The sequence below is a fragment of the Mustela nigripes genome, chromosome X (genome assembly GCF_022355385.1).
Source record: "Mustela nigripes isolate SB6536 chromosome X, MUSNIG.SB6536, whole genome shotgun sequence".
NCBI classification, from domain to species: domain Eukaryota; kingdom Metazoa; phylum Chordata; class Mammalia; order Carnivora; family Mustelidae; genus Mustela; species Mustela nigripes.
In genome coordinates, this window is record NC_081575.1 from 95216672 (window position 1) to 95241629 (window position 24958).

The following is a 24958-nucleotide window of genomic DNA, read 5'->3' on the forward strand; positions in this document are numbered from 1 at the left end:
AAAGAAGTATATAAAGTAGTATATAAAGAAGTATATAAAGTCTCTAGTATATAAAGAAGTCTCTCAGTGATGTTGAGCTGAGAGATGGCCTAGTCTACTAAGGTGGTTTCACATACCTGTCTATTGACAGACGTGACTAGAATGCTGAGCTCGGTGGAACCTGTCAACTGAAATACCTAGACATGTCCTATCCAGCACAATAGTATCTGAATGTTCAAACTTCTTACATGGTTTCTCCAGGCTCCAAGAGCAAGTACTCCAGCAAATAATGAGGAAGCTGTCTGGTCTTTTACAAGTTAGCCATTAGAAGCCACACATCAGTTCCACCATACTGTATTGGTTGAAGCTTCACAAGCTATCCTAGATTCAGTAGAAAGGTATATACATCTTACCTCTCAAATAATTTGTGATCATGTTTTATTTTCTATTGAGATATAACTGACATAACATTATATTAACTTCAGGTGTACAATACAATGATTCATATTTCTGTATTTTGCAAAATGATCACTACAATAGGTCCAGGTAACATCCATCATCATACATTGTTGTAACTTTTTGTCTTGTGATGAGAAATTTTAAGATCTGTTTGCTTAGCAACTTTCAGTATACAGTGCAATATTATTAACTATCGTCACCAATGCTGCATGTTCTATCCCTATGACTTATTCATTTTATAACTAGATGTTTGCACCTTTTGACCTTTGTACCCTCACACATTTCATTTGCTGCCCTCTCTTCCATACCTCTGGTAAGCACCAGTCTGTTCCCTTTTTTTTTTTTTTTTTTTTTCGATTCCACATATAAGTGACATCATATGGTAGTTGTCTTCCTCCATCTGACTTATTTCACTTAGCATAAGGCCCTTATGTTCCATTCTATGTTGTTGCAAATGACAATATTTCTCATTCAATTTTTGGCTGAATAATATTCCATTGCATACATATTTATCACATTTTCTTTATCCATTCATCCATTGAAGGACTCTTATATAGCTTCAATGTCTTGGTTGTTATAAATAATGTTTCAATGAATATGGGGTACAGATATCTTTTTGAGTTGGTAGTTTTATTTTCTTCAGATAAATACCCAAAGGTGAGGTTGCTGGATACATAATGTTTCTATCTATATATTTTTTAAAGATTTTATTTATTCATTTGACACACAGAGACCACAAGTAGGCAGAGAGGCAGAGAGAGAGGGGGAAGCAGGCTCCCTGCTGAGCAGAGAGCCTGATGTGGGGCTCAATCCCAGGACCCTGAGATCATGACCTGAGCCAAAGGCAGAGGCTTAACACATTGAGCCACCCAGGCGCCCCTCTATCTATAATTTTTTGAGCAACATCTATATTGTTTTCCATAGTGGCTGCATAAATTTACATTCCTACTAGTGGTGCACAAGGACATCTGTACCAAAACATTTTAGCTCCTGTCTTTTTGCTAATAGCATTCTAATAGGTATGCAATGGTATTTCCTTCTAGTTTGATTCAAATTTACCTGGTGACTAGTGATGTTGAACACCTTTTCACATACCAGTTGGCCATGTCTTCTTTGGAAAAAAAAATGTCTAATTAGTTTCTCTCCCCTTTTTGAGTTGGATTATTTTTGAGTTGTATGATGGCCTTGTATTTTTTGATATTGACCCCTTATCTGATATATATATATGGTTAGCAAAGAATTTTTTTCCCATTCAGTAGATTGCCTTTTCATTTTGTTTATGTTTTGTGTGTGTGTGTGTTTGTGCTGCATAGGAGTTTTTTAATTGATGTATTCATGCACATTTATATTTGCTTTTGTTGCCTTTGCTTTTGGTATCAAATAAAAAAAAATCATTGCCTATTTCTTTTTTAGGAGTTTTGTGGTTTCAGGTCTCAAATTCAGATCTCCCATCCATTTTGAGTTGAGTTTTGTGTATAATGTAAGATAGTGGACCAGTTGCATTCATTTGCATGTGGCTATCAGCTTTCCCACCACCATTTATTGAGGAAACTGTTTTTCCCACACTATATATTCTTGGCTCATTTGATATAAATGAATTAACCATATAAATCTGGATTTATTTTTGGGCTCTCTATTCCATTCCATTGATCTCTGTTTGTGTTTTTATGACAATGCCATATGCCTTTGATTACTATAGTTTTGTAATATAGTTTAAAATAAGGGAGCATGATGCCTCCAGATTTGTTTTTCATTCTCCAGATTGCTTTGGCTATATGGGGTCTTTTCTGGATCTACATAATTTTTAGGATTGTTTGTTCTACTTCTATGAAAGATATCATTGAAATTTTGATATAGAATGCATAGAATTGTGACTTTCAAAATCCTCACAGATGGCTTTTGTAGATTAGTTTGTATTATTAAATGCTTTTGTCACCTGCTATCTCAAGAGACTGAGTTTATTCAAAGTGGATAACTTTTTATCCAAAGCATACAAAAATGTACAAAGAATGAGCTCTGATGAGCTGCCTTCCTCCACCTTTATGCTTTCTGTGTGCCAATCTGTCCTATATCCCTAAAGGGTAAACTAAACTGTCTCGTTATTTCATGTGGGAAACTGACCTGGGCCAGGCCAAGAGTGTGGAGTGAAATTTGAAAACGTTGTGTGGCAGGAAGTCTCCTTTTGGTTTCTAAGCTAAAAGCAAAGTTTCCCCTTCACATTATCAGTGAAGTGGTACATTAGAGGTTACAGGGTAGTTACCTTGCTATTAATAAAGTAGTAAATTTTTAAAGTTGACTATGTATTTATTATCATCACCATCATTACCATCACTATCCATGGCATTCACCTGTCAGGAACTCTTAGCAGGGAGGTCACTGATAAGACTTGTCCATCCAAGAAACAGACTCCTAACTCTAGAGAACAAACTGGTGGTTATCAGAGGGGAGGTAGGTGAGGGATGGATGAAGATGGGATTAAAGAGGTCACCCTCTTTAACCCTGCTGTAATGAGCACTGGGTGATGTATGGAAGTATTTAATCAGTATATCATACACCTAAAACTGCTATTACATTTTATGTTTTTGGAATTTAAATAAAAACTTTAAAAAAAGATTTGCCTATCAGAGTTACACTGAAACTTCAAGAAGTGAGAGTACCATAAAAAACACAAAATATGCCATTGATTTACACTGTATATGATTATTGTTAATTAAACTTTAATATGAATCCATCAAGATTTTTCCCATAACATAGTTTTGATAAATGGTTTATGTTATTATTTAAATACCATAAAGGGAGGGCATATTTTAGAGCATATTTAGATTTTATAATATTTTTATGACTTAAATATGTTAAATGTCACATATAGTAATTAATCAAAAATCATGATGGCTTTTCATAAAATGATGTCTGATAATTGCTCAATTATGAAAACAATATTTGCATTACATGTGCCTTCTAATCCCAGCTTCACTACTGCATTTGTAATCTTCATCTCATTTTACTTCTCTATCTAACTTTGCTATTTTTAAGTGAAAATAATAATTTGTAGTGTCAAATTCCCCAGGGTAACATGGCATTATGCCATGGGCATATGGCAGTTGAGTAAACACTTCACAATGTAAATTATGTTTAGTTTTTCAATACAAAATCATGAACAATGAATTTCCATTGTTGGTATTATCCTCAGAAGAATGGTTGATATTTAATCCATGGCATTTTTTTCATATAAAGATAAACCTGTTATTCTTTATTCTTGAAAAGGAAAACAGTTGAACTGAATACCAGTCTTCTGAAAATTTCAGAACACTTAATGTTTGCCAAATCACAGCATAAAACTAACAGAGCTGTTATCTATTTCACAGGATGTCTTTTAATTTATATACACTTTTCATTCAAACTTTATTATTCAATTGTTGGACAGATTATCTTTTAGAATCAACGAGCATGGATTCTGTTATTAAGCACCTGTATATATGGACATATCCAAGCCTCAGCAGACTGGAAGAATAAATAAATCAGACTTTCCTTAAGCATACAAATTGCTTTATTTTCTTTTTTATCTTAAGACAAGTTCATGTAGGAACTTACCTCCCCACACTGTTACAGGTTCAATATCATCTCTCAAAAACATACGTTCAAGTCCTAATATCCAGTACAGGTGAGTGGGCTTTGCAGATACAATGGAGTTAATAGGCAGTCACATTCAACTACAGTGGGCCCTATTCCAGTGACTGGGGTTCTTATAAGAAGAGGAAAATGTGAGAAAAAAAAAAAAAAGAAGAGGAAAATTTGGACACAGAGTCATCAGAGAGAACACCATGTGGCAATGGAGACAGCAACTGGAGGGATGAAGCTGCAAGACAAGGAACATCAAGGATTGCTGGTGCCCACCAGAAGCTGGAAGAGGACAAGGAAGGATTCTACCTACAGGCTTTGGAGGGAACATAGCTTAGCTGATACTTCATTTCAGACTTCTACCTTCCAGGACTGTGAGAGGATACATTTTTGTTGTACCTAGTTTGGAGAAATTTTTATGGTAGCCCTAGGATACTAATACATTCCCACTTCAAGTACCCTTTAGTTAGTTCTGGCCCCCCACACTCCTGCTATGTTACTAATGCCTTGCCATAGATCATTGCTATCTGGTTACAATCATCCTTTCTAGAGGTCCACGGCTGCTCATACCTATGCCAGACATCAACAGCCTTTACTGTTACTATGCATGTTTGACAGCTATCTGAGGTGAGGATTCTGTCCCTAAATCCAGTTCCTTCTCAGCTTATTGTCTCTGGCAAATAAATAACTCAAACAAGGCTACATAGAACTCCATGGGAATAAGCACCAAGTCACGTCCATGCAGAGCCAATAACCATTTCTCAAAAGGAAAAATCGTCTTTGTCTATACAATTTAGGAAAAAAAACAGTTTCAAATCTCTCTCTTTCTGAAGAGTGTGGGGCTTTGCATTTGTGAAATTATAAGATCCTTTCAGATGTTTGGAGTTTTTTCCCCAAAACAATGGAACAATCAGCCTTTAATTCTCATTGCAGCTTTGAAATGGCAGTTTTTCATCTTGCAGTGAAAAAGTTTTAAGAAAACACTACCATCACGACCTTATAGCAGAATTACATGTTCTGACCAGATAGAAATACTATCCCAGTTTGTTGTGATCTAAAATAATTTTTAGATTACACACCTAGGTCAAAACTATGCCTTTAAAGCAACAAAAGCTATAGATATATTTTTAACCACTGAGGTTAAAGACTTGGATGATTTCAGTGGCCTATTTAGGAAAGAATCTTTTGTGTATGCTGGTGTAGTTATCCATGTTTACTTTGTCACACCTAGATTAACTGATGGTGGACCCAGAGATTCACAGATAATGTGTCCCTGCTGGGGCAGATCCTTTGGGATCGTAGTTCATTTGTACCAACTTCCCTTTCCAGTCAACATTAGTTGGCTAGTTGATTAGTCAGTCAACTGTGTTTTTAATTGATAATAATTTAACAGATAATAATAGCCACTATAATCTGGTGAACAAATATTTTATGTGAGCTACCAATACTGGCACTTCATTTTTCATTTGTTTTTTTCTATTATTGAAGTGTAATTGACATGCAATATTACATTAGTTTCAGGTGTATAACATATTGATTTAACTCAGTGTTCCATGCTCTGCCCTATTCCATCCAGAGAAGAGTTTTGTATATCATTCTCACTCCTTCCAATCCTTACCTCTTTCATTCTTTCATCCATCCACCTACCCACTGATCCATTCATCCATTTAACAACTTACTGATTAATTTCTATATAATAGGGACTAGCTAGACCCCAGGGATGATGCAGAGTACAGAAGACATGGAAACTGCTCATCCTTTGCAGAAATCAGTGGCTTTCTTATACACTAATAATGAAAATACAGAAAGGGAAATTAGAGAATCGATTCCATTTACTATAGCACCAAGAACCATAAAATACCTGGGAATAAACCTGACCAAAGAGGTAAAGGATCTGTACTTGAGGAACTACAGAACACTCATGAAAGAAATCGAAGAAGACACAAAAAGATGGAAGACCATTCCATGCTCTTGGATCGGAAGAATAAACATTGTTAAAATGTCGATACTGCCTAGAGCAATCTATACTTTTAATGCCATTCCGATCAAAATTCCACCGGTATTCTTCAAAGAGCTGGAGCAAATAATCCAAAAATTTGTCTGGAATCAGAAGAGACCCAGAATCGCTAAGGAAATGTTGAAAAACAAAAATAAAACTGGGGGCATCACGTTACCTGATTTCAAGCTTTATTACAAAGCTGTGATCACCAAGACAGCATGGTACTGGCATAAAAACAGACACATAGACCAGTGGAACAGAGTAGAGAGCCCAGATATGGACCCTCAACTCTATGGTCAAATAATCTTCGACAAAACAGGAAAAAATATACAGTGGAAAAAAGACAGTCTCTTCAATAAATGGTGCTGGGAAAACTGGGCAGCTATATGTAGAAGAATGAAACTCGACTATTCTCTTACACCATACACAAAGATAAACTCAAATTGGATAAAAGACCTCAATGTGAGACAGGAATCCATCAGAATCCTAGAGGAGAACATAGGCAGTAATCTCTTTGATATCAGCCACAGCAACTTCTTCCAAGATATGTCTCCAAAGGAAAAGGAAACAAAAGCGAAAATAAACTTTTGGGACTTTATCAAAATCAAAAGCTTCTGCACAGCAAAGGCAACAGTCAAAAAAACAGAGAGGCAACCCACGGAATGGGAGAAGATATTTGCAAATGACAGTACAGACAAAAGGTTGATATCCAAGATCTATAATGAACTCCTCAAACTCAACACACACAAAACAGACAATCATATCAAAAAATGGGCAGAAGATATGAACAGACACTTCTCCAATGAAGAAATACAAATGGCTATCAGACACATGAAAAAATGTTCATCATCACTAGCCCTCAGGGAGATTCAAATTAAAACCACATTGAGATATCACCTTACACCAGTTAGAATGGCCAAAATTAGCAAGACAGGAAACAACATGTGTTGGAGGGGATGTGGAGAAAGGGGAACCCTTTTCCACTGTTGGTGGGAATGCAAGTTGGTGCAGGCTCTTTGGAGAACAGTGTGGAGATTCCTCAAGAAATTAAAAATAGAACTCCTATCACCCTGCAATTGCACTCCTGGATATTTACCCCAAAGATACAGATGTAGTGAAAAGAAGGGCCATCTGTACCCCAATGTTTATAGCAGCAGTGGCCACAGTCGCCAAACTGTGGAAAGAACCAAGAAGCCCTTCAACGGACGAATGGATAAGGAAAATGTGGTCCATATACACTATGGAGTATTATGCCTCCTCATCCTTTTGTATAAGGTCACATTCCATCACGGTTCAGGAGAGACAGAAAATAATTGGATAGGTAAAATAACTAGGTAGTATGTCAGAAGTTTGGAGTTTTATGGAGAAACATAAAATATGCAAAGATAATGGGGAATATTGGGCAGTGAAAATGAGTGATAGCAATTTTAAATAGGTGGGTAACCAGTGGCTTCAATAGGAAAGTGAGCAAATTACTGAAAGAGGTAGGGGAGTAGGCAATAAAATTATATAAATGGAAGTCTTTTAGGCAGGTAAAGGAGCAAATGCAAAAGTCCTGAGTTTGGTATGTGCTGAGAGTATTATTTTTAAAAAGATTTTACTTACTCACTTACTTACCTTACTTATTTGTTTATTTGTTGTTTATGTGTTTGTTTATTTATTTGTGTATTTATTTATTTAGTTAGTTAGTTTAGAGAGAGGGTAAGAGAAAGATAGAGAGAGAGAGAGCCAGGGAGGCCACCCAGGTCCCCTGAGAATATTTTAAATACAGCAAGAATGACTGGGGTTTGGTGAGCAGGAATGAGAGTAGCAGATTACGTTAGAGGTAAAGGGAGAAAGCAAGAACAGAATATGTGACTCTTCTAGGCTGTCATGTGGGTTTACACTTGACTTTTATTTAGAATAAGATAGGAGGTCATTAAACATTTTGAATAAGTATCTTTATCTATCTTATTTGTAATTAGTTCATTTATTAAAATTTATCACTTATAGAGAACATTCCTCTGATTGATTTTTTGAGAATAGTTTGTACTGAAGCTAAAAGTTGAAGCAGGGAGACTCCACAATACCTTTAAAATATTTTGAATTGATGCACAGTAAGAAAATGTTATATTGAGATTCAGGATATATACATACATATATGTGCATATATGCAGATAGACATATGTCGATGTATTCATATATATAAAAATTAAATGGAAATACATTTTTAAAAATAATTATCTTCTCTATGCACTATGCAATTTGACATTTTCTGTTCTGTTATTTTTTATAACTTTGTTTTACTGCTGTTTTTTTTTAAAGACTTTATTTATTTATCAGAGAGAGAGGGGGGAGAGAGGGAGCACAGGCAGACAGAATGGCAGGCAGAGGCAGAGGGAGAAGCAGGCTCCCCGCTGAGCAAGGAGCCTGATGTGGGACTCGATCCCAGGACGCTGGGATCATGACCTGAGCCAAAGGCAGCTGCTTAACCAACTGAGCCACCCAGGCGTCCCTTTACTGCTGTTTTTAATGATTTCATGACTCACAAGTAGGTCCTAATCCAAAAAACATACCAGAGGATGTGAAATAATTTGGGAGAATAATGGTGATGGCTTGAATCAGGGAAGCAGCATTGGGGGTGGGGTAATGTGGTTGGATTCTGGATATATTTGAAAGGAGAGGTGCAAGAGAGAAAGTGAGGGTCAATGAATGATATTAAATCTTGTTGCTAGAGGACCTGGAGTATTGGTGTTGCTATTCATGATGATGAAGAAGGCACTTGGAATAGTAAGTCTGGTGGAAGTAGGTAGGAAATATGAAGAATCATACTCATTTTGGAATGTGTGTTTTGTATTCAGAAGGGACCATGAATAGGCCATTGGCTTTAATAGATAGGACTTGAAAAGTCAGATTCTTCAGTTAGTTTGCTCTTATGAATGGATCTCAAATGAATCATTTTTTCCTCAAAGAATCTCTCCTTATGTTTCCCCAAATAGCTAAGTGCTGCTTTTATAGGTCCTGAAACGACATGTATCATTCTGACAGAGCTGTAAGTGTACATTTGTTCCTGTGGTGATTTAACCAGTGCTTCCCTCCTTCCCCCAAATAACTGGATGTTCCATTAAGACAAGAATGTCCTGTCTTGAGATATATATATATCTCACCCCTATTAAACACATACACCTAAACACACATAAAATGAGGTAAAGAGCCTGGAATCAGATATTGCACAATTTGCCTCAATCTCAATATGGCAAGTCATTACTGTCTTTTTCTGGTGTTTTAGATCATTGTGAGACAAAATCCAGAATATTTGAGGGTGGGGTATTGTATGAAGCATGGATATAACTGGAACAGTATGAGTGAGGGAAGGGAGTAGTAGGAAATAAGCTTAAAGAAATGAGATGACAATCTCAGTGGGATGAGAATCCACTGGAAGAATTAAGAATGAAAGTGATCTGTTCTGCTAAATATTTTAAAAAGATCACTCTGAATATTGTTGGAAACATGCCTGTAGTGGAACAAGAGTAGAAGTACAAAGAACAACTCTGATGGAATTTGGTGACTTACCGAAAAGGGTGATGGAAATCATGAGAATGCCCGTCATAAGATACATTTTGAAGGTAAAGGTCACAGGATTTGTTGATTCATTTTGCATGTGTGAGAAATGGGATTGATATGAGGTATCCCATAAAAATCAATGGCACCTAGGTTCTAAGCCTAGGTAACTAGGTAAATGTTAGAGCCATTGATTGAGATGGGTGAAGACCTTATTGATCATAGCTTATTGATCATAAATAAGAGTATCGATCATAGGTGCAAGCAAGAACTTGAAATAGCTTTTAAATATCTCTATGGACAAATGGGTTAGGAAGTTCAATTGCAAGTCTAGATTTCAGGGAAAATGTTGTAGTTGAGAAATCAGTGTACTTGAAACCATGACACTGGATGAATTGTCTATGGATTTGCAGAGGATAATTTTCCAGTGTTTGAAAGACTTCACTTTTGGTCACACATCAAATTTGTTCATTTTAGATCATGTATAGATGAGTCGAACTCAAATCCAAATATATGCATGCAGTATAGAGAAATATATGTTGATTGTATAAATTCTCATACTTGATTTTGTCATGTACAGAGTTTGATTCTATGTATTTAATTTTTTAGAGCACCTTTTAAAACCATTCACGGGGCACTTATGAAATATTTATGTGCATGCCTTCTGTGTCTTGTGTACTGTAAGATCTCTAGAGGCCAGAACTAAATGGCAGTTTAAAAAAAATATTTTATTTATTTATTTGACACAGAGAGAGAGATCACAAGCAGGCAGAGAGATAGTCAGAGAGAGAGGCAAATAAGCTCTCCACTGAGCGAAGAGTCTGATGCGGGGCTCGATCCCAGGACTCTGAGATTATGACCTGAGCAGAAGGCAGAGACTTAACCCACTGAGCCACCCAGGCATCCTGAAAGGTTTTTTGTTTTTTGTTTTTTGTTTTTTTTTTTTTTGTAGAATTTCATAGCTAATGAACTGTTTTCACCTACATTATTTCATTAATCCTCACATCTCTGGTAGGTAATATTTCCACTTTACCAACTGTTCTGGTAACAGGTTGCTATACAGCAAGCTACCTCAGAATATGGTGACTTAAAACAGTGACATTTATTTTACTCATGAATCTGAGAATTTGGGTAGAGTTTAACAGGAATAGCTAATCTCTTCCACGTGCTATCATAGGGAATGACTCAAAGGCTGAGGGCTGGAATCATCTAAAGACCCCCTCCTCACTCATAGGTCTGATGGTTGATGCTGCCTGTTAGTTGGGACTTTTACTGGGTTTGTAGTCTGATCACTTAATGCATGGCCTTTATATGTGACTGCTTGGCTTCCTCATGGAACAGGGGCTGGGTTCCAAGTGTGAGCATTCCAAAAGAGACCAGGCAAAAGTTTTATCACCTTTTATGACCTAAACTTGGAAGTCACCCAGCACACTTCAGCCACATTAAATTTATCGAGTCAGTCACCAAGGCTTCCCCAATTCTTAGGGAGAGGAAAAGAGGTTATACTTCCTGAGTGGACAGTGCCAGGGCCCTGGAAATGAATTTGGAACAGAAAATATTGTCATAATTTTTGGAAATACAGTCTGCCATTCAGATAAAGAAAATAAAAGTGAGGATTGGTGGTCAACAGACCGATTTGGGCAAGAGCTTAGGCATATTTGAGTGAATATGAATACAAAATGAATCAATTTGTAAAAGAAACTGATAATTGTTCTTTTTTCCCTTCTTCTTAGATGAAAAAAGTTTGATCAGGGGCACCTGGGTGGCTCAGCGTCTGCCTTCGGCTCAGGTCTTGGTCCTAGGGTCCTGGGATAGAGCCCCACAATGACCTCACTGCCAAGCAGGGAGCCTGCTTCTCCCTCTTCTGCTGCTCCCCCCGCTTATGCTCTCTAGTTCTCTCTGACAAATAAATAAATCTTAAAAAAAAAGTTTGATCAACAATTCCTTTTTGACTTGGCCCATGTCAAATTTATTTCTTATGGGGTGCCTGAGGGCTCAGTGGGTTAAAGCCTCTGCCTTTGGCTCAGGCCATGATTCTAGCGTCCTGGGATTGAGCCCCAGATCAGGCTCTCTGCTTGACAGAGAGCCTGCTTCCCTTCCTCTCTCTTTGCCTGCCTCTCTGCCTACTTGTGATCTCTGTCAGATAAATAATTGAAATCTTAAAAAAAAATATTTCTTATGTATACAGACCATTTTGAAGAAAGCACTACTGTTTGCAACTTTAATTTCTGGAATTTTAATTTGGGCAGAAATTTTTAGTCAGAACCTAATATGCTTCTTTCTGTTGCTTGTGAGGCTGGCCTTTTTTTTTTAATATAATTTTTTATTTTTTATAAACATATATTTTTATCCCCAGGGGTACAGGTCTGTGAATCACCAGGTTTACACACTTCACAGCACTCACCAAAGCACATACCGTCCCCAATGTCCTTTACCCAACATTATGAATGTCTGAAAACAGCTCTGGTATAACTCTACTTCAAAAAAAGGGTGTACTCCTCTTTCTCAGTTATCGAATCAGGCATGGCAATGCATTTGATAATTTTTGGTTAACATGGGCTCTCCAAACAATTATGGTTTTAGAAGTATTTGTGACATTAGTTACCAAGTAATCTATTCCAGTCTTTGAATAAATAAATGAAATCCAGAAGTTTCTCTGGGTTATGCAGATCATCAGTGGCAGAGCTATAACTGGAAGCAGACCCTAAGACAAGAATCTGAAAGCAAATGATTCATTTGGGAGGTGATACCACAAGTAGGGAAATGGGGAAGTGATAGAGACAAAGAAAGGAAATAAATACAGTGTTTGAATATTGCTGGGGACCTTTGGGAGATAGTGAGGAATATGTGCCTCAGAGTTATCCCACCTTGGGGCAAGAAGTTGAAATATTTACCCACCAACTCCCATCTGTCGTTGATTGCAGGCTACTTCCAGGGCATTATTTTCATGGCGTTTATGGCCTGCTTTAAATATGAGCCTAGCATATTCCAAAGGCCAGAGAATGCCTTTAGGCAGACAGTTGCCAGTACTTGCTGTAGGAGGCTGTGGGGACATATGGGAATGGTGTGTGCCAAAGGGATACATGAAGCATCAACAGCCTCTGCTACATTTGTAATTATTTTGTTTCTTTTCTCTGCTTGTCATATATGTATTTACCTAATTTTCCCAATAAAGTGAACTTTATCAAGACTTTTCTATAAATGTGTGCCACAAACTATACAAGTGTTTGTATTATAATTCACAAAGAAATGGTCTCTTACCAGGCTCACACAAGGTTAGGCCAAAATGGACTTGAGGTGTTAGAGTCTGAAAAAGAATCACTTATAGAGATAAAAGTGTGGACATTTTATTCTTTGACCCATTATCCAGGGAGTTGAGGTGGGTGAAATAGGTGATGGGGATTAAGGAGGGCACTTGTGATGAGCACTGGGTGTTGTATGGAAGTTTTGAATCACTATATTGTACATATGAAACTATGTTATGCTGTCTATTAATAGACTGGAATTTAAAGTAAAACTTAAAAAAAAAGGGAAACCATTTGGATAAACCCACTCATTTGCTGCTTTTAGAGTATTTATGATGGAGAAGCTTATGGGAAACCTCAGTACTCCTCCCTTAAAGTATATGGGTGTGTGTTGGGTTTATATGAAAACAAAAATGGTGTCTGCTTCTGGCATAGAGACTTTTAAAAGTTCATGAGCAGCTCTACCTCTAGGACTCACCATGTTGGTAACAACCAGAATGAGGAAAATTAAACTTATTGCAAGATTCAACCTATAAAACTGACCTTGAGCAGCATGGTTTATGGGAACATTGCAGATGCTGCACAGAAAGGTCTCATTATCTAGGTTTTAGCTCTAGTTATCAATAGATCCTTAATATCAATACAACATTGCCTCTTCTAAAATACTCCCAGTGTAAGGACATACCAGAAGAAAATGTTTAAATTTAGATCATTCTAGTAGTCAAAAATTAAAAAAAAACAAAAAAACAACAAAAAAAAGAAAAAAGCAAAAAAACAAAAAAGGTTTGGAAAGAATGGGAAAGTGTGGTGATTCAAATTACCCTTGATTGTGTAGAAAATGTTTCTTCGAAAATTTTGCAGAATCCATGACAGGAATCTAAAAATATCGACTAATCTTCCAGTCTCCTAGGAGGAAAAATGCTTTCTCTGCATCCCTAAAATACACTTATTTCAAACTGTATTTTCTAAAATATCTGTGTTAAGCAAAAGCCAACTAATAACCCTGTTGATTCATGGAAGTTCTCTTGTAATCAATGGATACCTCTATATGGAAGTGATGGCAATGCATAAAACATACATCTAAATATGTTCTAGCATTATCTGCTAAGGGAAACTACATGAAACCATGTGGAACACTTATTTTTAGTATAATAGGGATGTGCCATATTTGAGAGCTTTAGGATGCCATGATGCATTCATAATTAAAGTGGTAGAATTTCAGTTAATCATGCTATGTTATTCATATTCTAGTTGGGCAGTTCTAAAATAAATGGCTTTAGCTGATAATCTGAAGGTCTTTGCCATATTATTTGAGTGTCTTTTCATTTCTCTAGTTGCAAATACTTTCTGGGGTAGAATAACTAAATGGTTAGCAGGAGTTTATGAGGGGTCTCTTTTATGAGAGACAATACCTTGAGTGAACAGTATCTAAAATGTCTATGGGCCATTTAAGCATTCACATAGAAGTAACTGGCTGATCTAGAGAGAAGTATTCTAGCCTCTCTAACCTCATAGTTTTTGAATAAGAAAATGCTACAAAGTCTGTCTTTTATATTTGTTGAAATAAATACAACAGTATGGGTTTAGGATAAGGAAGATTATAATGGTGTCCTTTTCATTGCTTGATCATCTACACCAGAGACTTTCTAGGCTGACTTCAAACTAACTTTTGAAGATGTTTGTAACAGAATAAAATAATGAGCAACATTTCTAGCTACCTACTCTCTCAGTCTTTCAAAGCTTATGTATTTCAGAAGTTCAAAAAATCTTGCTTCATTTTTAAAATGTCATAGTTTTCCTTTTGTGTGTTCATATGTATGTTTTCCTACAGTTGCTGATAGAAATAGTATATGCAATGATACATGGTTAACTTTTTAATGATTATTTTTTATTAATAATATATGTATGTACACATACATATATTATACATAAATATATTATGTATGCATGTATATGTGTGTATATGTATATATGTATATATATGCTGATATGGAGTTAACTTTTTAACTTTGAATGGCACTTGTTTCATATAACAATATTTCACAGATAAATTTAGACATTTATATGTAATTTTAACTCATGCTTATTTTTCAGACTGGAATCTCACATGGAAATATACAAAAAGAAAAACATTTGAATCATAAATGCACAGCTTAATTAGTTTTTACAAAACAAACAAGTATATCCATCACTCAGAACAAGATACAGACATTATGAGAATCCCAGAAGTTTTGCTATTTTCTGGTTCCAATAATTACTTCCCTCCAAAGATAACCAGATTTGGGGTGCTTGGGTGGTTTGGTCTGTTAAGTGTCTGCTTCCAGCTTGGGTCATGAGCCCAGGGTCCTGGGAATGAGCCCCACTTGCTGGGGCTCCCAGCTCAGAGACTGCTTCTTCTCCCTCTCCCTCTGCCCCCCATCCCAGCTTGTGTTCTCTTACTCTCTCTCTCTCAAATAAATGAATAAAATATTTTTTAAAAAGATAACCAGATTTATCTTCTATCACCATAATTTGGTTTGACTTGCTTTTAATTCCTATATAAATAGAATTACAGAGTAGGCACCTTTAGTGTTCAGTTTCCTTCACTCACATTATGTTTGTAGAATCCATGCATATCATTCTACATAGTAGAAGGTCCATTCTTCTTCACTGCTATATAGCATTCATTTTTATGAATATAGTCATATATTTTTATCAATTTTAATGTTGATGAAAATGAGGGTTATTTTTAATTTTGACTGTTACAGAAAATGCTGAGATTATTGTTCTTATCTATGATACAGTTGTTTTTTGTTGTTGCTAGTGGTGGTGGCTGTGGTAATATATCTAAAGATGGAGTTCCTGTGTTATGCTCTATGAGTAATTTTTGTTTTAGAATATTCTGGTCTACAGCCATACCACCCTGAATATGCCTGACCTCATTGCATCACAATAAGAATATTCTGCCAATGGTTTTTCAAAGAAGTTGTATAGATTTTTACACCCATAAACAGTGTATAAGAATTTCATTTCATTAGTATTTAGTGTTTTCAGGGTTTTGTTTTTTGTTTGATTTTGATTGTTATCATTACAATTGGTATGTAGTTATTTTGCTTTGTGGTTTAAATTTTAATACCTTGATACTTTTATAATATTTGATATCTATTCTTATTTCTGTTGGCCATTTTGATATCCTCTTTGGTGAAACATTTTTTAATGTTTAAAGAAAAACTAATTCCTATTCTCCTGAAACTGTTCCAAAAAATAGAAATGGAAGGAAAACTTCCAAACTCATTTTATGAGGCCAGCATCACCTTGATCCCAAAACCAGACAAGGATCCCATCAAAAAAGAGAGCTATAGACCAATATCCTTGATGAACACAGATGCGAAAATACTCAACAAAATACTAGCCAATAGGATTCAACAGTACATTAAAAGGATTATTCACCACGACCAAGTGGGATTTATTCCAGGGCTAATGTTTCAGTCCTTTTGTTAAAATCAGGTTTTCTTTTTTATTGATTTTTAAGAGTATTTTATATACCCTGGTACTAGCAGGATTTTTTGGTTTTGTTTATTTTTTACTACATGGACACACATATCATTTCCTACTCTGTGATCTCTGTAATACTCTTTTTCAGTCTTTTACTGAGGCCCTCTGACAAATAGAATTTATTTTAATTAAGTTACTGTACCAATCTTTTCCCTTTAAGATACATTCTATTAAAATACATCCTATTTTATTTTATTTAAAAAATTTTTTTTTTATTTTTTATACACATATATTTTTATCCCCAGGTGTACAGGTCTGTGAATCACCAGGTCTACACACTTCACAGCACCCACCAAAGCACATACCCTCCCCAATGTCCATAATCCCACCCCCTTCTCTCAAACCCCCTCCCCCCAGCAACCCTCAGTTTGTTTTGTGAGATTAAGAGTCACTTATGGTTTGTCTCCCTCCCAATCCCATCTTGTTTCATTCATTCTTTTTTAAGAGAGATAGAGAGGAAGCACGTGTGTGGGTGTCAGGAGAGGGGCAGAGATAGAGGATAGAAAGAATCCCAAGCAGACTCCATGCCCAGTGCAGATCCTGAAGTGGGTATCAATCCCATGCTCGGGAAATCATGACCTGAGCTAAAATCAAGACTCAGACACTTAACCCATGAGCCACTCCAGTACCCTGACATCCTATTTTAAAAATGTCTATCCCAAGGTCATGAAGCTATTCTTTTATGTTCTCTTCTAGTAGTTTAAGTGTTTTTCCTTTAACAGTGTTCACATTTAAGTCTAAAATCTAATCTCTAATTGACCCCACCTTATTAATTGACAGGAATTTTTATTGCCTCCTGAATTGCAGTGTTACCTTTATTATAAATCAGGTGACCATTTAGACCATCTGGATATCTTTTAATAAAGCACTGGATTTGGTTTGTTTTGATAACAATTTGGGGTCAAATTTTGTGAATTTTCTGTTTAAGTTAAGCATTAATTTTTTTATTGGATTGTCTTTTAAAAACAGATCTGTAGACTATTATTAAAATAGAGATATTAAGCCTTTCTTATAGATGTTTTTAATGTTTTCTTGTTTATTATCTTTTCACTTTATTATGCCTTTGGCTTTATAGAAATTTTTACTTCTTATGTAGTCAAAAGTGACAGTTTTCTCCTTAAAGTCATCTGGGATTAGTGTTTGGTTTAAGAATATCCCCACAACTTAAGCTTTCATAGATTCCTCATTTATTAGGTTTTATTTTGTATATATGGATCTTTAATCTATATATATAAAACTTAATTTTTATTTTTTATTTTTTTTAAAGATTTTATTTATTTATTTGCTTGCCAGAGAGAGAGAGAGCGAGCGAGCACAGGCAGGCAGAGTGGAAGCAAAGGCAGAGGGAGAAGCAGGCTCCCCACCGAGCAAAGAGCCCGATGTGGGACTCGATCCCAGGATGCTGGGATCATGACCTGAGCCGAAGGCAGCCGCTTAACCAACTGAGCCACCCAGGCATCCCTAACTTAATTTTTATATAGTTTAAGTTACTAGATTCTAACTCTAAGAAAACATAATCACATATTCCATTTTTTAAATTTTATTTTTAAAGATTTTTATTTATTTATTTGACAGAGAGAGATCACAAGTAGGCAGAGAGGCAGGCAGAGAGGAGGGAGTGAGAAGCAGGCTCCCCGCCAAAGCAGGGAGCCCGATGCAGGACTCTATCCCAGGACTCTGGGATCACGACATGAGCTGAAAGCAGAGGCTTTAACCCACTGAGCCACCCAGGCGCCCCACATATTCCATTTTTTAATGACTGGACAGAAATGTCATAAACAGTGTATTCTCTTTGGCTGGATCTGTTTCTGGACTCTATTCTGTTCTGTCATTTTGTCTACTCCTGTACCAATACCATACTTTTCTGATTATAGAAGCAGGATAATATAAAATATAGTAGACCACAAGTTTTGTGATTTTGTTAAAACTTTCTGGACAATTCTCACACTTTTGTTCTTTTCTGAAATAGCTATGCCATCTCTCTGAATATTTCAACTTGATGAACTTGTTAAGAAAACTGAAACATCTCAAAAGAATAAGCACTTGGGAAACCCAAGAGTTCTGCCTGTAAACACCAACAAAGACAGATTTTCAGTAGACATAACTACTCAGACTGAAGCTGAGAGACACCTAGTTGAGACTCCATCCTGAGTCTATTTTTAATCTAAAGGAGTTCTGGAACTAAAGCTAACTACTACATTTTGTCAAAATAAATTATCCACTGCCATGCAAATGGCCAATCTGGCAATGGAAAATAGGATAGCAAGCACATTTTTAATCAAAGGCATTATAGTGGGATGGAAAAGGATTACTGGTAAAATTGTCTTGATGAAGGCACCCAATTGACTGTTTACAAGTCCCATTATCACAATGTTTTTCAAATTTGATTGTCCATTGTAATCACCTTGGAGCTTTTTACAATCCTGATGCTCAGGTGAGAGCCCAGAATAGTTAATCATCATGGGGAGGGGAGGAGTGGAAACCAGGTATTGGAGTTTCATCCCACTCCTCAGATGATTTCACCATAGAGAAGCAGTGTTTTAGGAGGAGGGTAAGGATGGACTCTGAATGAAAATGCAGAAGAAAACAAGAAAAGAAAATCCTTAGCTGTTGCTAGGCCCCGTGCCAAGTTCTGCTTGTAAAGTTCATTTTTCTTTGGTAGACAATGGAAGGATTTAGGGTGACCTGGCTAAGGCAGGAAGAAGTGCAGGCTATGTGCGGAGGGGTGGGGTGGCCTGGAGGAGTAAGGATACTAACCAAATCAAAGTCACTTCTGACATTTTTAGAAAATAAAGTCATATGAGCTGTTTATAGTCCAATCTAATTCTAGCCTCAGTGGTGGGAGGAAGGACTGGAGGAGGCGGTCAGAGTGAATATACACACTCAAAGAAGGGTGGGAAGCTTTGGTGAAATCTCCTAAGAAATATGATCACGCTCGGCCTCTGTTCCCCATTTCTGGTTAGTGCTTTCAAGTCAAGACACAACGGAGGGGTACACATGTGCAAGTGACCCAGATAGCAAAAGGAAGTGACCCTTCTTCTCAGTGTAGTCATCTTGTAAGTGGCAATGCTAAATCATTCATGACCTCATGTGCTGCTTTTGGCAAGCGGCTCCCTAATTGCTCCTGTTTTTGCATCGATTCTGCGCAGCGTGGAAAAGTCTCCAACTTGCTTGTGGATTTATTGACCACCAGGTCTCTCTTCGGCTTTCACCTTGCGGGCCTCGCCCACTGTATTTAGAGTCAGGAGCTGGGAACAGCACCTGTTTCCTCCTCGCCAAGCATGGGCTGGACATTTTGACGGCACCCCTTTCAGCCTACCCAGGTGTCTGTGTTTGTGTTTTCCAGTCCGTCATCCCTCCCCTCTCCCCTCCCCACGCATCCCTATTTCCGTGGCTGTGGGCCCCGAGGAGGAGAGAAATCCTCGTTCAGACACACCGGATCTCTGGCCAGCTATCTGTTTTGGAGAGCATCAGGCGGACCGCACCGACCCACCTGCCTCCCAAAGTTTGGGGCGTGGGGGAGTCGGGATACGTGGCGGTTGGCTATGGCTCAGCCTGGGGGTCCGGAGCAGACCCGGGAAGATGCCGCGGGGGACGGATTCACCGACGTCATCAAGAGTCGCGCTGGTAGGAGCTTGCTGTCTTGCTCTTTGGTGTGGGGGTGTCCGGAGTATCCCGCTGCTCTCCACCCAGGCTGTGTCTGGAAGTTAACACAGGGTTTCGGAAAGTTGTGGCGCTGAGCGGAGGAGCAGTAGGGGACTCTCACCGCGCCCCTGCGCTCGTGGGGGAGGACGGGGGACCACGCAGGGCGCGTCCGGGGGCGGTAGGGGTGCTGCTCTTTGGAAAGGCAGAAAGTCAAGTTTTCCTTTTGCGTCAAGTGGGTATTGGTGAGGGATTTTTGTCTCTTGTTTTTGAAAGAAACCCACCGGATATCGGTTTTATTATAGAATGGTAACTTGTTTTGGAATTTAAATATACAGGAATAAACAGACCAACTTAAGGAAATACTGACCTGGCTTTTGATGAGGGAGGGGAGGTTTGAGGAGGGCATGCCTTGTCAGGGTGTGGCCAAGTGGAGACTTGAGAAATCGAAGTTTGATCTTTCATATCTGTGCTAAGGGAAAATGTCAGAAGGGTAACAGGAAAGCTTGCGTGCTTGGAGCCTAACTGTAGGAGTTGAAAACCAATAAAGTAGCAGGGCCCTCCGTAGTGCGCTTTTCCCCTGTCCGCCCCCCCCAATCCCCCCCCCCATGTGTAAATTTCATTTGTAATGAATCTTCTAGTGTTTGGTAGTTTGGCCTACATATGCAAACGCTTGTAAACCAGGATAGGTCGGTAAAGCTGCAAATGGAAGCAGCTGTTAAGCTCTCCCAAAGGATGAAGTTTCAGCTGCTTAAATCTGCTGCTCTAGCCCTTGGAAATGCACCAGACTGTGGGCAGTAAAATAACAGGATCCTTCCAGATTTCTTTACATATTTTGCTGGATGCTGAAGAGGACGGAGTATAAAGTCACCGTCCAAGTGTATTTCTGAAGTGACGTTAAAGGAAATATCACAATAGCAAACAAAAAGTACTAAGAAACACGGAAATTGAGTAAACTACAGACCAGCGAAGGGTTTAGAAGATTGCAGAGCAGGATTCTCTTCCCAAGTATTGCAAGTTGGTAATGACGCCTTTAAGTCAAAAAAGAATGGTGCCTCTTACATTGCCTGGGAGAAATAGTTCTTTCTCATTTTAAAACCACACTTGCGTGCCTTCTTTTCTCATCCTATTAATAATCTACAACACTTCTCAGATTTTAAAGGGAAAAATGGTAAACTTTAAGTGGAATGTCCTTAATCGTGCAACACCTAGAATAACAAAATTGGCTATAAGTAGTAGTTACCCTAAAATAGTTTGAAAAAAAAAATAGGTCGTGTAGTTTCATATATTGTGTTAAAGTTGCTGTGGTTTATATGTTTTATGACATAGTAACTTGTTGCTATAAGTATCTGAAATATGCAGAAGTATATTTACTAGAAAACTGCTGAAGAATACTATTTTGGGAAAAGTATTAATTTAAGGAATAATTCTACAAAGTAACTCTATCATTGTGCTTATTTTACCCTTTGTCAGCATAGGAGAGACAGAAAAAATCTACATTTTATCAAAACAAGGTTCATGTGTTTTAGAACTGGCTTGTTCAACTCCATCTCTAAAGAAAATTCAATCTACCTTTATAAAACTTTGGGTTCCATACTAGCCACTCTGGTTGAGAGTCACTTTTTAAGATGCAATGATTTATTTTATTTTTTACATTTGTGAAATTGAGCATTTATTAAATCTCTAAGAAGTCTGGGTGTAAGTTCTAGGTCCAATAGATTATATAATTTTCAAAATTGACCTTTATTTTTGTGATAGGTTTCTCCCGTTAAGGAGCTAGAAGGTTTTTATTAAATAAAATGTAAAATAAAATTGACTATATTTTAATTTCTGTACCTTTATAAAACCAAGGTCTTTTTCTTATAAGGTTTTTTGTTGTTGTTGTTTTGTTTTGTTGTTTTGACTTTTAGGTTTTGATTTTGTTTTCTTAAATCTGAGGCATAAGGGGTGGCTGCTATTAATACATGCTTTTTGTAGCCAATTGCTATGCACTGGAAAGCAGAATGTGGTGGGGCAAACTGTGATGCCAAACAAAGCGAACCAAAAACCTGTTACACTGGCAACATCTCTTTCCACTCCGCCACCATCTTCTCTCATAAGTTAGTTTCTAGACATAGTTAAATGATAAGAGAAATTCTAGAGTGTGTTATTAAAATGTCTCAAAGGATATAAAAAAGTTACCACAAGATGTTTATATTTTTAGTGGCACTCTTGGAGATTGTTTCTTATACTGTAATAAGCAGAAGATTCTCTTAAAAATTGAGGACAGAAACCTGATTATAATAAACCTTTCAGGTTGGTTTTATACAGTGGTCTGCGTTCATATGATGTGAAATCACAACAGTGTCGAACTTTCGCTGTATCATTTCTTATTTTTTTCTATCTCTACTGCATATTCTTTACTTGGCAATAGAGACAATACTTTGATGTGATTATGCTTTACATACATGACCTCAGTAATCATAACATGAGTATACACCTGAAGGGACTTATATCTGACCCTTAATCATGAAAACAATTGTTACACAAACCAGAGCTTTCACTTTCAGATCATTTTCAGATATATTTTTTTTAAAGATTTTATTTATTCACTTGACAGGCAGAGATCACAAGTAGGCAGAGAGACATGCAGAGAGAGAGGAAGGGAAGCAGTCTCCCTGGTGAGCAGAGAGCCCGATGCGGGGCTCGATCCCAGGACCCTGAGACCATGACCCGAGCTGAAGGCAGAGGTTTAACACACTGAGCCACCCAGGTGCCCCCATTTTCAGATCTCTTAAAGGTAAAATCTCAGCATTGAAATTGTTTCAATACAGTATGTTTACAACTGTCTACTCCTGTTAGGATACCACAAATAGGGGCACTTGATCTCCTATTGGTTGGGTATACCTTCCTGTAGTTTGAAATAGCTCAATGTAACATAAACAGCCCCATGTTGTTAATCTTTTTAAACCAGATGTAAATTTAACTAGGTTTGATTTCTTTCCTGACTTTTTTTGTGGTTTATATTCATTTGGTATCTCCTGGCATCTTTAGATGTTTTACTGGAATCTAATAATACATAAATAATTGAGTAAAGTGTACTTACGGATTTCGGTCATGAAAGATTTTTTAACCTCTTGAACGCTGAAGTACAGGTATTTTCTTCAGAAGTAAATTAGTTAAGCAGTTTGTGCTTGCTTTTGTGTTTTTTTTTTTTTTAACAGTTTTTGCTTTTTAAAAAAAGGTATTAAAAAAAGTATTCTTGTTCTGATCTTGGAGGGTACTACAAGATTGTTCTAGTGACCAAATTTGCTTTGATAGATTCCATATTTCATTCCAAATTCCAGTTATGGAAGAATGTTCTATCAGAGCTTTCATATATTTGGTTTTGCCTATCTCCAGTGGTTATAAGGAGACTATTGTACAGAATAATACATTAAATTTGGGCTAAACAACTATTTTAAAATGCACTTATTTCTTTATTATTTTAACTATCCTTATTAAAAACAAGAATACAGTATAATTGAACGTATGTTTTCAGTTTGAGTTAATGCTCTTAAATTATGCTCTTACATTGTTAGGCTGTAAACAATTAGGTATTCTCAGGATAAACCAAGAATCAAATCAGACCAAGTTATTGGGGATTTTACAAGGGAAAACTAAGAATCAGAAGACCTTTTGAATAACCGTTTTTCAGAACTACCAGTTTCAACTGGAAGTATTTTTTTGTTAGGCCATTTAATAAGTAAGAAATCACTGTGGTAATGAAGCCTGTGCTTTTTCATCTCAGGAAAATTATATGCTTATATCATCCTAAATGACTAAGGTAATTCATGAAATATGTTTGTACAAAACCTGCTGTGGTGCTTAAACAACAACAACAACAACAACAAACCTCTAAAACTGGAGTGTTAAGATTTTGCTTTGCTTTACAAGAATGTACAAGGATTCTTCTCCAGGGAGACCTTGCTAAGGAAATAGTAGGGAGTACTTTCCATAGATAACAGCTACTAAAATATGTTGTACTAAATTGTAAGTTGTATTCTGTTTTAGGTAATTGGGTATGACAGCCTCCCTTTTGCAAAAATAGACCCAAGGACTAGGAAAGAAGAGAAACTTTGATTCTTCTTCTGGATTACAGATAGAGCCATGGAAATTGTGTGGAAGTTAGAACATGTTTTCATGCAAGTTACTGAACATTATACCAGTGTTTTCAAATCTGTTGCATTTTCTCGATGTGATAGTGAATTAGATTCTGTGCCAAGGAGGAAAATTAGAAATTTTCATATTGAATTAATGAGTGCGTTTGGCTTGAGACTGAGGACCACTTCGAAGTTTCTCCTTTAAGTTTTGCATAAAGTTGATAGCCGCTCCCACTGTAATAAATTTAGCCAATTTATCTTGACGTTCAGTGATTCCGAGCTCCACCTTTGTCTTTGTCAAAAGTCTGTTCTCGATTATAATTAAATTAAAAGTAACATTAATGAATTCTAATAATTTTGTGAAAATGTAGTTAAAAGGGAAATGTCCAGTGATGTACTAGGGCTGGTTTGCCCTGGTTCTGGACTCAGTTGTGTGAATCTCCTCTGATCTCCAAGTTCAGTGACATGTTGGTCTCTTAAAATTACCCTAGTGGGATTATTTATGCCACAGAAATGAGCAAATGCTACTATTCAGGGATTTCTTTTTCTTTTTAGAGAGCTAAATTTTAATTATTTACCAGTATAACACTGGAAATATTAATGAGAAGATAAATAACTTGAAAAAATCCATTATGTTGAGGCTGTGTATCTTTTAGATATGCATTACCATGAAGGTAGCCTCATAACCAGCCATTACTATATTGTATATAGCAAGATACCTGGTGGTTGGTTGCTTCTGGTTTTGGTTTGGCAGCTCCATGATACTGGAGCTGGTGTCTCTGTGATGGCCTTGGCATTTTCTTTCTGATTACTATCTGACA

The 24958-nt window shown here is 37.0% G+C and overlaps 1 pseudogene; it reads right to left on the reverse strand.

Annotated features, from left to right (window-relative positions):
• Nucleotides 1-19668, reverse strand: part of LOC132007180 (heat shock cognate 71 kDa protein-like) — a 53000-nt pseudogene extending 33332 nt beyond the window's left edge.
• Between the last annotated feature and the right edge of the window lie 5290 nt (nucleotides 19669-24958).